The following is a 15959-nucleotide window of genomic DNA, read 5'->3' as shown; positions in this document are numbered from 1 at the left end:
CTGATTGCCATGCAAGGGATCTGCAACTAAAATCTTAGCTTTTTAATCTTTTACATCGCCTTAAATTCAATCTCTTCCGATACTTATGCTCACATCAAATAGTGGGATGAAATCTAAAAGTACTGTCCTTTTAAAACATTAAAACATCTAAATATCTAAAAAAAAAAATAATAAAATCTGACATTCCACATATTCATCTTTTAATCATATTTGCAAATGTCTTGACTCCACAGACCTCCAACAGCAGAGAAAGCAGTTTTGTCTTTACTGTTTCCAATACTTATGGAGGGCACTGTTCGATATATATTAGTATTATTAAGTATAAGGTGTGACCAGCGTCCTCAGATTTTTAATGTTTAAACTTTATTTGTAGAATTGGACATGAGAATCTTTAAGCTTCATATTGCGCCGCCTATGGCACATTCTATGACCCTGTTAACTGAATAATGCGGTGCGGTTAATATTGTGTGAATATGATTTTTCACCGGACACTAGCATTGTGACAACTGGCCATATCTTAAACATGTTGTAAAGTCGGTTCTAGCTGTTCTATAATATATATGTATGTTATGTATATATATATATATAAGTATATTATATTATATATTATATCTATCTATACTAATATATACTATATATATAATACTAATCAGATCTCAGTTAAATCCAAAATTAGACTGTTGTTGGCATTGCTGCGTTAAATAGGGTTGAGACATCTGGGAACGTAGATCAAACACATAGCAGCAGCCACCGGCAGTTGCTTTTTTTGTTTCAGGGGCAGGAACCTCGCCTGAGAAAGAGAACAAATGAAGCCTGCCCCTGCTTAAAAAAGATATTCCTTTGTAGCGTTGTTCACTCTAAACAGGATGCATCAGTTTGCGTATGTTATGGTACTTGGAGGCCTACGAACAAACAGTTCTTCTCCAGTTCTGCGATGAACTGAATATTTTCTCTCAAAGAGAGTAGTATTTTATAATTAATACTACTGACGGGATGATGCGCTGCTACCTGATTACTGATGTATATTCTGTTTTGTCTCCTGGCGGACAGACCGATGTGAGCACGACATGCACACCACGGTTGAGGCTTGCCCTTAAGCCGTTGCATTTGGAAGAAAAACCTTTTGAAAAAACGAGTTTCTCTGCAAGACTGTATCAATAATGGCGGCAATTTAGTTTACTGTGAGAAGATGAAAATGAACTTCAGGCCGCATCAAATCGGTTCTTTCCAGCAGCAGGAGAATACAACTATTCTTAATTCTAAAGTTTGGATCGGACTACTGATGCCAGAAACAAAACAAATGCCACCGATTTTAACTGAGAAGTGCTAGGGGCTCAGATGGGACGTCAGAGCCAAACAGATTCCTAAATATTCTAACTGGAAAAAAAAAACGAACCTTTAAGCACGTGCACGGAAAAAAGATGGGTGTCGATTTCACTCAGCTGGCAAGATGGTCTCGAGGGCGTCAGATGAGCCCCTCATGTGTAGAGACAGCGCAATTTTATATAGTGCAAATTTCTCTTCAAAGGAATGCTGCCAAACCAATAGTCTTGGAAGAACCAGGATTATAAGTCAAATATAACGTTGTCCGTTTTTAGGACTATTTAATCCGTTAACTCCAAAATGAAAGGCTGGTGATGCGGCTACCACATGGGACCTGGGCTTGAAAATACAGTGCGGCGGCTCGGAAGAGTGCCCAAAAACTTTTTGTCTCAATGTGTGTACAACAAAAACGCTCATTTTGGCGCTGAAGACAACTGCAGCGGTTTTCTGCGCACGAAATAAAAGTTGTAAAAGCAAAAACGGAGGCTGTGATCACCGTTGTATTGACACTGCAGGAGCAGGTGTTCGTTGTGACTGTCGTGAAGGCTATTACCTCAAGGATGATAAAGTGAGTTGTGCTCTTAAAATTAACTGCGAAAAATCACCTTGCGAATCAAAGTGTATACCGTCTGCCACTGGGTTTTCGTGCGCATGCGAGGAGCCTGGATTTAAATTGGCTAAAGACAACGTCAGTTGCGTTGATATCGATGAATGTCAGCAAGGTGGATATTGCGAGTGACACACAGGTGGTGTCAAAACACTCCGCCCGAGAAGTTATTATTTGAGTGTAAACCCAGGTTTCGGCTTGTAGCTGGCCAAATGTATGACAAGACGGCGACGAATGCACCTGAATTCAGTTGTCAACAGGGCTGTCTCAATCACAGGGTGAATTCTTTGTTACTGCACGCAGGGTACAGTTCATCATCAAACCTGAATAGCCGGAAATGTATCGATATCGATGAATGGTCAGGTAGAACCGGGAAGAGTCTGCCTCAATACTTGGGTAGTTTCGAATGTTCCTGCCTAGGGAACACTTCATTTTGGCTCCTAAAAAATGGCCAAAGCTGGGTCCCTGGAGCCCACGCGAGAAATACAAACGCACTTCATCTCAATCACGAGGAGCGTTCATTACTACAACTGAGTCAGTTACCTGTCACTTCTGGATCGTCAACAATCAACACCCCTCCACTTAACAAGACACACACTAAAGCGGACTCTAGTACACGCAAAGAAAGTTTTTTCGAAAGTTATTGGATTTTGGTTTGTGTCTTAGGTTCAGGTTATTCCACTGATTGTGATCATTGTGTTCATGTCTGTCTTTGTTATCCACCGATGGAATCGTTCAAGAAAAGCGGCTTGAAAAACCGCCACTGCCTGACAATTGACTGTGGGTTTCTATTGGAACTTGACAAAGCATAAAAAGCGCAACAGTCAAACTGAATGACTAACTGAAGCCCCAAATATGAACGTTAATTTTCACCTGTCAGCACCAAGTTTCAACTGTTAATTCAGGCTCACCTCAAATGCTGTTTTTTCCCCTTGTATAGCCTATAAAAAATGTGTCAATTTTTGTGACTTCTGTCCTTAATGCGGCGAATTGCCAGAATTATCGTTTTTCGGTAAATAATGGACAAATTAGTAGAAAATAATAAAAAACCACACTGGGATTGGCTAAGTTTAATGCACGTTGTATATGCGCTTTATATTTCGTAGTGTCTTTTTTTTTTGTACCATAACATTATTATATGTTTTTGCTGTTTAATCAATTGCATTTGTTTCAGAATTATTTTCCGAAAAACGTCACGATACGTGGCATTTGGGACATGTCAGAAAAGGGCAAGGTTTGTAGAGTGAGCTTTGTATTTCTTTCTGGAAATGGACTCGCCAGTGGAATGTTTGCAGTCATGTATAGACAAAGATACACGGGTACCTATAGAAAGATAAACTTAACCTATTCGCGCCGATATATGTCTATGCATGTGAGTAAAAGTGATGACAGTTTAGTCCCACTTCCCACGTTAAATTAACTAGGCCTATATAAAAGCCTAAGTTTGGCAAGTTTTAGACCTGTTCAATAAACTTACTAAAGGTTATCTTATATTACTTTTTTGTTTGTTTGTTTGTTTTGTATATGAATATACTATGTTTTGTATAAAAACTCTGTTACATTTTGTAGATAGATAGAATAAAGATCATTGAAGCTAGTGTTCAGGGTCGATGTAAAGATTTGCCTTTAAAGCGGAATGTTCTTTCCCTTATTGCTTGATCTATTAAATACCAGAAGGCAGTCAACTCCGCGTGGGCCACAACCCGGCCAGAGTTTTGTTTTTAAGCACTAATAATCAAGCCCCCTAAGTTCATTAATCCTATAAGCAACTAATTCTGAAAACCTTGATTAGCAGGTTCTGATGTGTTTTATTAGGGTTGGAACTAACTCTTTTGGGTCGGGCCAAATTTTCCTGTAAACTGAATAATTAACATAAAATTAAAACTCTTGTGCCCCAAAACCAGTTTGAAAGGGCAATTCATGCGTAATTTTCGAGATCTTTAAGTGTTCTCCCCGGAGCGCGCTGTGCGTCATCCGTTTTTGAAACAAGCAGGTCCGAGTATTTTTACACCCCAGGCGGGTTTCCTTTCCCATGTGACCATCCTGAATGGGGTTTTAAAAGGAGAAAAGTTTAAGCTTTGACCCATTCCCGATGCCGCTTAAGCTGCCTCTACTTTTGAAATCAAAAAAGGATAATTAAAAAAAACGATTTTTTTCATCTGGGAATTTCGCTTTTGCTGGAATGTATTACGGCTTGTTCAAACAAACTAAAAACCCGTCAACATTTTCCAAAAAAGCCCCTGGACTTCCAAACGGCGAAAAAAATGCAGAGACCTGGGGGCGTTTTTCTGTCCAAACAAAAGGGCATAAATTTTTCGACTATCTTATTATAACCTGTCGGGCACTTTTTGGGCGGACTCCACACCAACGACAAGTGTTTAAGTAAACCGCACATTCCGAAGGCGAATACCAACTTGGAGACCGAAGAAGCGCCGTGCCTTCCACTATGCATGTCTGTCTCGCGACGGAACGCGGACGCCGAGACCATGCACGGACGAACTGGATGGATTTTTGTGTGAGGACTCTCAAGGGGTCTTTGCAAAGGACGTGCGGTCGTTCTGGATAATGCACGGTGCACGTTTGCGCCTGTGAACATACATGTACTCCTATGAAAGCCGGGTATAAGTGTTCATGTAAGGAGCGATTCCGTACAAATGCACGAGATCCGCGCCGCTGTGATTTCTATTGTGCAACGAAAGTTTGTGAGGCGTTGTGTATGAGAAGCGGGTCGGCGTGTTGGTGCCCGGCTGGTTTTGTTAGAAGCGACCAAAACTGCGAAGATGTAGATGCAATGTGATTCTAATACGGTCGTGCGCACACAAGTGTTTCATACTACCACTATGCGAAGTATAGATGCCTGAAATGCTTATGATGCCTTTCTCCTCGTTAATGGAATGAGTGCACTTGTTCGTTCATAGTCTTTATAATGAGTGAAAGTATCACAACCCCATCCACCGAATACCATAGCAAGAGGCGGCACTGTCACACCAAGGAGAGTATGCCTGGCTGATATATTCCTAGTAGTGGATGGTTTTGCACACCTCGGTTAGTACTTGTGAAGGTTTGATTCGGTGTAAAGCAACTGTACACGAAATGCCAATCCTCAGATTCTGGCGAGTTTCAAGAAACAGTATCTATGATAACTGCTATATCAGATGGTGGTAAGTCCCCTTTGTGTATGTCTTCCAATTCATGTTGTTTACTGTAAACATTCTGTGAAGGATAATAAAGACGTTGGCATGACTGTAAATTTATTGTCTTAGCTAAAACATGAAATGCTTAAGTAAAACAATTTTATTGAAAAAAAATTGTTTCAAAACTGATCTGGCTTGCTGTTGTTCTTTTTACCGGTCCAGAGATGAAAATGATGTGCCGAATGACTTTCGTTTTACAGTCAGTTGACATGCCATATGATGTCTGCCACCCTGTGGAATACAAAACAACACAAAGAACGAAAAAGAAAAAAAAAAGATAATTGTCTAAGTATTTCATGTATAGTTATTTTGCTTTTTATATAAAGTCTTTTTCAAATAAGAAAGTTTAAATGTACATTTTAAAATTCATTCAATAGAATGCATTTAACAAGCCATTTCTAACACTATTACTATTTCTTTATGAACCCAATAACAACAAAAAGCTGAAGATTTTTTTGTTGTGTACTAATCATCAGTGTTTGTCTCAGTATTGTTATCAATAATCAGTATTGTTCAATCAATATTGCTTCTTAATTTTCAGTGTTATACATATAGTTATCATATTTAAACAGTGTTTTGTCTCTAATGTCACAAGTCATAATCTCAAGTTTTACTGGGTTTTACATGCGATTTGATTCTTTTGTGTGGGTTTATGTAGTGTACTTTCACATTTTCACAGGTGACCTACAAAAAATGACCCACCGCCTTATCAGTTTATTATGTGAAGAAAGCCATTTATTCATAAAACTTCTCACAAAATGATTGGTTGGAAAAAGCCTACTCGGCAAACTATTACCACTTAACCATCAAATGAATCAATCCGTCCTGCACTTCTATAACTGTTCTGTCTAGCCTAGCCTAGACAAATCTAACCCTCAGAAAAGACTACAGAGGGTGGCTGGCCTGAACTGCTGAGGGTGGAATTATTGGTAAAACCCTCCGCTTCTACTTCAAGAACTGTACTCATCCCAGAGTAAGCAAAAGGGGCTAGCAAAATACACTGCTGGACCCCTCACATCCAGCACACTCTCTCTTTTTTTTGACAATGTATGCCACGGTGGTCGGACTTTACAGAGCTATGAGCACACCAGAACGTGGCTATACAAAGGCAAGAGCTTCTTCCATCAGGCAATCAATCTAATGCACAGCTTAACAATAATCTTGGGAACAAAACAAACACTATTTATAACATCTCATACACTTATTTGTCTAATCACACAATCACTTAGTCTAACACTCCCAAATTTGCCCTCACATAAGCGGACCTGTACATACAAACTGTCTATTGTAATATACTTACACATACAATTGTCAATTTCTTTATATTATTATTCCTTATTTACGTGTTCTATTTTTTTTTCTTAGTATTTTTTTTTGATGCTGTCATTCTGTTGCAAGCCGGAAGCTTCTGTCGATGACAAACAAATTCCTCGTGTGTGTTTGAAAACAATAAGCCCAATAACAGATTCATTCTGATTCTGACAAACGCATTTGGTTATGTTTTAAAAAATTGCCAATTTCAATGTTAGTTGTATAGCCGCTTTACAACAGCCTCCAGGTGAACAAAGTGCTTTTGAACGAAGAGCAAGAATTATTACACAGACATGAAAAATAGAACCAGACAAAAATTTAAAACCACCCATATCACATATTTAGCATATCACATAGTCAGCTACAATAAGGAAAATAAAAAAAGTTTTAGCAAGGACATTAAAAATATAGCAGGGAAGGGGTCAGTCGGATGCTCTAAAGGACAGGGTTATTCCGTAAAGAGGTCGGGGCTGCATCGATATGTCCAGCCCTCACTTCCTGTTTTCAGTTGTGACAATTAACGTCAACCAACCACGCTGCCTGTTTCAAGGCCACTTCAGGGGGAACCTTTAACTTTAATCAATCGAGGTACAATTGACCATGACATCCTCACCTCATTCCAGTGCCTGAGTGGAGATGTACAGATTGCAGCTCATGTGATGGAATGTTTGGAGGGATCGGGGTGGTGCCTGAACTAGTTTGATGCAGCAAAATAAGCACCCTGATAAAGATGTTGACAAGCACAAAGTATTTTATGTATTTTGAAAATACAAAATATATAATCTTAAAATGTATTTAAATCCAAATTACAGTTGACCTTTTTCCCCAAGGCCTGTAAAATACTACAAAATAGTAGTTTTGTACACAGACGTACGTAGTTTAAGTCTTTGGGTTCCTGTTTAATTGTGATATTTTTTGGCTCCAGGTAACAAAAACCCACCAATTTCACGATCTCGAACAAATGAAGAATACTTCAATAGACCAATAAAAACATAAATAAAAAAGAATCTTTTTAGGGAATTGTTGGCCTTCTGGAAAGTATTATCATTACTGCTACATGTACTCACCTACCTGGTATGGGCTCACTTTTTGTGGGGGGTTTTAATTACTGCCTACAATTCGACTATGGCCTATGCGAATGGTGATCAGTTTGTAGCAACTGCTGAGGTGGTATGAGAAGCCCGGTTTTCTTTGACAGTGGCTTGCAGCTCATACTGCCATTTTTGCGTCTCTTGTTTCTCATTTTCCTCTTGACAATACCCCACAGATTCTCTCTGGCGGTGCAGAGTCTGCCCTGATTTGACTGGCCAGTCAAGTACGACCACAACCATGGGTCATGTTAACCTAACTTTTGGTGCTTTTGGCAGTGTGAGAACAGGGTGCCAAATCCTGCCCTGGAAAATGAAATCAGCATCTTCAAAAAGCTGGGTCAGCAGAAGGAAGAATTTTCCATAATTGTATTGGTAAATGGTTGCAGTGAAGCTTTTGAGTTTTCAAATCCAACACCATTTGGACCTACTACGCAGCATATGAACATTAGCCCCCAAATCCTCACGACGGTGGAGAACAACACTGGACTTCATGCAACGTGGGCGATGATGCTTTCTCCCCCCCCTTCCTACAGACTCTAGGACCTGGTTTTCCAAATGAAATCTCAAAACTTTGCTCTCTGCTGAAAAGAGGACTTTTCTGGAACCCCCCCTCCCCCCCCCCTGGGCAACAGTCCAGCTTCTTTCTTCTCCTAGGCCCAGTTAAGAACCCTATGACATTTGTCTGATGGTTCAGGAGTGAGGCCTAATTAACAAGAGGCAATACGGACAACTGGTAGCCAAATTCCTTGAACGTCTGTGTGTGGTGGCTCTTTATGCCTCTGACCGCAGCCGCAGTCCGTCCTTGGTGCAGTGCACTCAAAGTTTTGAAGCGATTTTGTTTGACAATTCCTCATAAGGCTGCGGTTCTCATCCCTTAGTTTGAATGCATACGTTTTCTTGTCCCACATTCTTTCCTTCCATTCAATTTTCTGTTAAACCTGCCTGGTTACCGGCAACTCTGTGACCAGCACAGCTTCTTGGGCACTGAATGTTTGGTGGCTTAACCCTCCTTGTGAGAGGGTGTTAATGATTGTCTTGCCCTGGACACTGTATTGTTAGATTTTATCCAGCAAGTCCTTCCCGCAATGTGAGTGTGTAAGCCCCAGTAAACCAAACTGAACAGACCACTCTCCTTTGGAAGGCCTCAAGGAAACCTTTTGCAGAGGTGTTGTTTAGTAGTATGATTGGCATGTCACGCATAACTTTATAATTTGTTAAGATAGTGAATTGGTGGGTTTTTGTTAAATGCTGAGCCAAAAAATATCACAATTTAAAAGAACCAAAGACTTTTTTAAACCTACGCTCAGTCTGCCTGCACTGAATTTATTTAATACACACGTTACACATTTTTGAGTTGATATTCCTGAAAGTAAATGAACTTTTCCACAGACCATTCATAATTTATTGAGAGGGCACCCGTATTTGCTCCAGCTCCCAGTGAGCAATTGGGGGTTCCGTGCTTCGCTCAAGAGACACTTTCAAGCCATGGGTTATTGAGGACGGGCAAAAAGGCCGCTGTTCATTCACTTCCCCCCATCCCTCACAACTCCTGCCGGCACCTGAGACTCGAAATCTGCCGACTTTACAGTCTGACTCTCTAACCATAAATTAAATTAATGCTTTTAGCAGACGCTTTTAAATCCAAAGAAGACTTACAGTGCATTCATAGGCTATCAATATTTACCTATCATGTGTTTCCGGGGATCGAACCCCCAACCTTGCGCTTGTTAACGCAATGCTTTACCACTTGAGCTACAGAAACCATCAGGTCATAGCTGCCCCCTGTTTTAAATACATGTATCTGAAATACTGCCCATCCCTGTAATTATGTATGTATGTATGTATGTATGTATGTAATGCATTTGATGCTTGCTTTTTTTGCCAGTTTACTCCTCTGTCCAAAAACTTTTTCTTCCCTGCCTTACTCATTTTCTATAATACTCCACACTATAGTACTTTGACCTGTATAATAATTTCATCACGAGATAACCTACACACCACCACAGGCGGATAATTGGGTTGCGTTTCAATACTTTACAGTTTCCCAGTGAAGAACGGATCTACAGCCCGAAATAAAGTTATTTATTCCATTTCTTTTCGAGATCAGAGAGAGAGAGAGAGAGAGCAGAGAGAGAGAGAGAGATGAGAGAGCAGTAAACAGCGAGCTACTATTATAGACTTTGGTTTCCACCCGTGTAAGGTATGATCAGTGACTGCGGCATAGGACGCATTTTTCAATCATCATCTTTGTCCATGTGTACTTTAAACAGCATCGTGTTCATTTTGACGCGAAGCCTTATGTTGATCTGCCGACGACATATGGGGAATGCTAAATATATGCGTGGCTGGATCTGCGACACACGGAGTTCCCGAAAAGACATATTTTTGGTATTTTTACGATTTGATATGGGGATTACTGGTCATCATGTTCTGTCGCGTCGGCGAGGAGATTCCTGCAGAGTGGACAATCCTTATGCAATCCCAATAGAGGTAACATTTTCACGTTTTAACCTAGTTTTTGTCGTTTTGTCGTCATATATTACAGAGCAATTGTGACCCCGAATGAATTTTATTCAGTGAACGATTTTCATCATGGTGATAAAGAAGGCAAGAAATCCTTGCGTTTTGGACATCCGGGCTACGGTCCAGATTGTTCTCGTCGATTATCCTCTCCCTCTTCCTTCCCTTCTTTTGTCACCGCCTTCCCGGTTAACACCCATAAGGTAAGAGATCTGCATAAAACTGCAATTTAGATCATTTACAGGAATATGCTGAATATGCTGGAAACTTCCTTTGTTTGTTGCCCCAGTGTAATGGGAGCACGCTGAAGAGCCTGGCCAATCATCTTCATATAGAGGTTTCTTCTCCTGTTATCCAGCCCTCCAGTTTTCTCAATGACAATGACAATGCTGCCTGTACAGCTGCATGGTTGTAATATGGAATACATTTTGTGTCATGACTAGAGCAGAAACATTCACAACAAACAAGACACCACACTCCATAAAATACAGCCATCATCTAGGCCCTAGACTCCTCCCTGACTATAAAAACATTTTATGTAGGTGACTTTGATGTAACAGTGAGTTAAAAGAACATCTCAGCAGAAAATAGGTTTGTCTCACGTGGCATGAAATGCTTTATTGAGTGTGAATGTTTTAGAGAACCTGTTTAGGGAGTGGTTTTGTAAACAAGGGGCTGAGTTGTAACGTTTTCTCACCCCACAGAAAGAGCTACAGGTTGACATCACTATCATTGTCTCACCACCCGCCTGAGGTGCTAGTAGTTTGCAAAGACCATTTCTGCAAAATGGAAAGGATAATAAGAAAACAGTTATTAAAGAAAATATAAAACAAATAGAAGAAAGAAAGAACAAATTTCCATCCTTTTGGATTAATGGCATTTGATCATTATTTTTGTGTTATCATAATGGCAGGTTAAGTTTATTGAACTGTTACAGATGTCGAGATCAAACACTGATACTGGCACATCATAAGATGTCCCAAATTTGCTTTAAATGCATGATTTGGTTTCTTATTGTGTAACTTTCAGTGGAGCCAGTTCTGCAAGGATCCTGGTGTTCCCTGAGCACGGAATCAGAACTCCAAGCACGGTTTGTTCTTTTGAAACCTCAGTGGCGCAGGTTCGCTATGTGTGGATGGGTTATAGCTTAAAGGGTCCAGCCAAGATTATCCTGCCGTGGCGTCTTCCATAATGGATCGGTAGGCTTGGAACCAAGCCTTAACCCTGTGCCTTTTCAGAAGGTGATGCCTACTCCAGTTCTTAAACCCTTTTAACTGGTCCAGCATACCTGTTAGCCGTAACTTTAAAACCTTTTAGCAGGCTCCCTCCCCCTATTAGGCGGTGTCCTAGCATCATATAACAAAATTTAACTAACAATATTTTATAATAAAACCTTTTCCTATCTTGACACAACATGTATTGGTTGGAAAGTCCTGAGACTCAAGGTTCCATGTTTGCTTGTTATTTTTGTTTAGAAGAGTAATATTGCTACAGAAATGTATACATTTGTGACCTACGGTGCCCTGCACATGGCATGCGTGGAAAAAAATCGTAGGCTAAAATCGTGTGCATGATTTACTATTTCATTCCCTTGATTATATACTTGTTCATGATTTATAACTAATTCCCATTTTGTCCTCGATTTTAAATTGGTGGCCGCATGATATAGCAAATCGAGGGAACAAAATGAGCAAATTGAGAGGAAGGAAATAGTAATCGTGGCATCATGATTATGATTATTATTTTTTGCATGTCATGTGCAGTCATCTGTATGACAGAAAAAATGCATTAAAAAAATTCTATGAAGTTTGGTGTCACCCTGTGGCTACTTTTTGATATACGCCTAATCAAATCAGGAACATCGTTTTGGTATATCAACTTCCAATTTGGACTCTATTCTTCGACAAATGTTTTAATTTTATAGCAATTTATAGATCCAATATTTCTGTAATATTCAGTTAAATAATATAATTTAATATAGTGCCTTTTTCACCACTTTAAAGTTAAATCTTTAAATTCTTTCAATTTTTATTTAACTAATTGTACACACTTTGCTCATTTTATACTGTAGCGAATCTATCTTTCAAAATTGTCCTTCCCTCCATCAGCGGATGCTGATTCACAATAAACAGACAGCCTGGCGCTAGCCTCATTATTAGCTGTCATGTGATGTGCAGATCCGATACCCTGACACGAGGAAACTTAGGAATCAGTCTGTCAGGCCGAGTGGACAATGGGATAATCGGCCAACTTGTCCAAGGTTTTGCTGCCAGCCGTTTTTAACAAATCTTCAGAAGCAAATCGACTCTCTAACTGACTATACATCAATAATCCAACACCACTTTCTAATATGCTCATGTAATCCTCCCCTAAAGATCTGGGTTACCACTGTAGAAGGTGTTTTCATGGCACTGTCCTCTGGTCTACACAGGCTGCCTCCCGATCCGCTGATCACCGTCACTCACAGTTACATGAACATCCTCTCAGAAACAGAGTTCTCTGTGCCTGTTGGAACTGTAGTCCACTACCAGTGTTTTCCACTGGACACAAGTTGGAAGGACCTGAATTTCTGGGCCATGTATAACCTCATCTGGTCAAACCACGCCCACCCCGGTGCCTTGATGTTGAGGTGAATATCAGTATAATTTCTCAGCTTTGAGTTGGAAAACCAACAGATATAACCAAAAAGAAAGATATAGTTTTGTAGTTATAATATTTTTATTATCTTTAATATTATCTATCTATAATATTAACTTAATAGATTCATTTTATAATAAAAAAATCTTTTATAATTACTTGCGCTAAGAAAACTATTGTTGAAAAGCTACTTCTTGCATACTAGCTTATGGTTTATATAGTTTATAGTAAAATCTCGAACATTTGAAATCTACTTTTAAAAAATGTAATTAAAGAAATCTGCAGAAAGCGTCAACAGACTATAAATGTCGACATTACATAAAAAGTAATTATGTAATTTAGGAGTGTCCTGTAAGCAAATACAGGGGACAGATACTAAAATAGGTCTGGGACTCAGGAGAAATGAGAGTTATCAGTTTAAGATGTCTTCTCTTTCTCTGGTATTTGGCTTATGCTCTTTGCGATGATAAAACATGGAATTACATGTACTTACAACCATGTGACCGTACATTCATGGGACGGTGTGGTAGAATACTACTGTTATCCTGGCTACTTTCTCTGGCGAATGACTACAAATACATCACCTACCGAATGCTGGGACATTGGTTTCCCGCAAATGCAGTTCTGCATCAAAGATAGTAGATGTACCATCAGTTTCATTAAGCGTTTACAAACGTTTATTTGGAACAATGTATTCCTGATGAACTCTGCACATTAACACAGGGAATGTGCGATAAGATGTTTAATAATGTTACGTTATGATATTAATGGGTTAGTATGCACTGTACATGTTAATATTATATACATGATGTAATATATAGTATATAATATAACTCTTTTTAACATTAATAATAGAGTTTATTGAGTACCAAATCAGAATATTGCAATGATTTCTGGAAAGATCATGTGACACTGAAGACTGGAGTAATCACTGCCTTAAATTTAGGACAGCAGGACAAAAAGCATAGTTGATGACTAAAATTAATAATTTCATGACTGTAGACATTTACTTCATTGAAGACAGTTGCGCATATATGATGACATAATATGCTTTTAGCCATATCAAAAACAGTGAGTCATGTGCATGGGTAAATTTTACCGCTGGGTAGAACACAGGTATACAGTGACCCCTGGCAGTTAAAGTGTTTTATCTAAGCAATTTTTACAGCAACAGAGACAATTTGAAGAAGAGGATCAATGGCTGAGACGAAAACCTGCTACGTACACTTGAAAAAACAGCCATGGGTAAATTTTACCCCGTGGTGGCTCTAGTGTTAGAGTCATATCTCATATTCTAAACATGTTAAACTTGGCTGCTTTCTTCCATGAGACAACCTGGCCTGGTTTTCAGATTCCCTATAACCACATGGAAAGTAGTGGCATGCACAGCCACTAGTGTGCTGCAACAACCCTTCTTTGGTAGATACAGGCAAGACATTCCACTTGAAATGCAAATCAGCAAGTCAAGGTACAGCCAACATTATAACCAGACAATGTAGTCTGATCTACTCTAAACTTGCTTGTTAAAACATATTTCTTTTCAGTGAAGAGCAGAAGCTGAGGCTGATCCAAACATCTTGGTTTATAGATGGTGTTACTGTACCTCTTCCCTATGAAAGAGGCTATTGGTGGTACACCCCCATACTGTCAGCCCCAAACGATCATCCCCCTGCTGAGTCTGGGAGCTCACAGGAATTCAAGAAGAACAAAACCCACCCCTTCACTTATCCCGGGATACGGGGAGTCAGAATGTGGTGTGCCTTTGGACCACCGGTGAGGCTGAGACCTATGATAGAATCTTCGGACACATCAGGGCGAAATGTCTTCAAGGCATAGCAGCCATTCTTCCTCCCATGCAATTGGACTCAATACACATATCTGAGAAAACCAATGCCATCACCTCTATGGAGGAGGCCGCCTGTCACAAAGCCCCAGCATAGACATTGCAGATGATGGTAAGGCTGTGGGCTGCTGTCTGCCTAGTGGTAGGATGTCACACCACTGTTGTATCGTATACATTTGTAACATAAATGGAATTTTGATGCACTTATTAGTGTTTTTGGAAAAGATATTTTCCAGAAATTCACTCTGCGTGGAGGATGGTGAAGTGGACTACTGATTGTTTACCTTTAACTAAAAATGGGATACTTGAGAGTGTTTCACTCCACTGTTAGTAATATCATTGTTTATTTCTGATTTTGTTCACACAAAGGTCACAGGCCAAATTACTGCTCATAAAGGACATCGTTGCACACTTATAATTAATGAAAGAGCACAGCAGGGAAGGATAGGCAATAAAAAATATAATGATCAAAAACTTAAATAAATCTTCCCAATCCTAGTCCCATGAAAGGAGCTATGCATTGAATGCATAGCATATTACGTTAATTTAACTTTCCAAGTATAGCATCAAGTATTCATAATTATTTTCTTGTGACTTTTTACCAAGCAACTGCGCTGCATTCTGGCCAGCTTTCAAATGGTATGGGACTATAACAATGATGAACACTTTCTTAAATAAATAATATGTTAACTTCACATTTGAGTTGATTGTGATTTAAGTTCAGTGCATTAATCCAGGCTAACTGTGGACGAGAGCTACTGCTAGAAGCTAAGGCAGGTGTACTGCAAACATTATGACAAGCTGACAACATAGCCTGCAAGGTGGTTTAATAACCAATATACAGTCGTGCTGCAGTATAAGTGGGTTTGGATTTTTAACAGACCTCAAATGTAGATGAGAAACACAACTCTAACAACATGTCCTCTATCTCAGTTTCTGTTTTTAAATTGATTTGGAAAAGAAAAAAAATGCTGCTAACATGGGCAGATAAAAAGTAACTTTTAATTTCTTAGAGAATGAGAAGACTCATTAAGTGCAGCACATTAAACGCTTTCCAGTTCATGTAGCTGGACCCCCGCATATGTATGGATTATATGGAAGAAAAACTTAAAGAGGCATCTTTTGAACTTGTCTGTCATTGAAGCGCAGCAGCAGATGGTTTATGCATGTGTAATACAGACTTTCTCTTCTAAAGATATATATCACTGTGCAGTTAAGTGAAAGTTAGCCAATTGTAAGCAACAAGATTTGGATAAGATCTTAACAATTCTATGCTGCAAATTTATCTACTTCAAATTAATTTAAAAGTCTATCGATCATGATGGAGAAATTATATAAAATAAATATAGTCTTCATAGTTATTGGCCATTAAACAGATTAAACAGCATTTATTTACAGGTAATTTGGCTCAAAAAAAATCTTCTTGTGGTAGT

The 15959-nt window shown here is 39.3% G+C and overlaps 1 pseudogene; it reads left to right on the top strand.

Annotated features, from left to right (window-relative positions):
• Positions 1–993: 993 nt before the first annotated feature.
• Positions 994–2066, top strand: LOC122148240 (annotated as a pseudogene).
• Positions 2067–15959: the final 13893 nt, after the last annotated feature.

This window comes from Cyprinus carpio, chromosome A17 (assembly GCF_018340385.1).
Source record: "Cyprinus carpio isolate SPL01 chromosome A17, ASM1834038v1, whole genome shotgun sequence".
NCBI classification, from domain to species: domain Eukaryota; kingdom Metazoa; phylum Chordata; class Actinopteri; order Cypriniformes; family Cyprinidae; genus Cyprinus; species Cyprinus carpio.
This window is presented reverse-complemented; position numbering and strand designations above follow the sequence as displayed.